Raw genomic sequence first — 277 nt, 5'->3', positions numbered from 1 at the left:
AGTCCAATGAGGCTGTGCTCTTACTGCTATCCCCATTTCACAGATGAATAACTTTCACTGTAGTAAAACAGCCTCTTTAAGGAACTTGGATACAGGAAACAAAACCTGAACTCACCTCCAAGTCTCTTGTGCTAAAGATGGTGCTTTTAACAATTACACCATATGGTGTTATTATTTTCATTTATTTATTTACATTTTAAGGAAAGTTTACAAATCCTGTTTCTTTCTCATTAATCATTTCTCATTAATACATATTTTGCTTTATGAAATGAAATAT

Source organism: Elephantulus edwardii, unplaced genomic scaffold (genome assembly GCF_000299155.1).
Source record: "Elephantulus edwardii isolate Elephantulus edwardi_28Jun2011 unplaced genomic scaffold, EleEdw1.0 scaffold00026, whole genome shotgun sequence".
Classification (NCBI taxonomy): domain Eukaryota; kingdom Metazoa; phylum Chordata; class Mammalia; order Macroscelidea; family Macroscelididae; genus Elephantulus; species Elephantulus edwardii.
The sequence above is the reverse complement of the archived record's forward strand: the minus strand, read 5'-3'. Positions refer to the sequence as shown.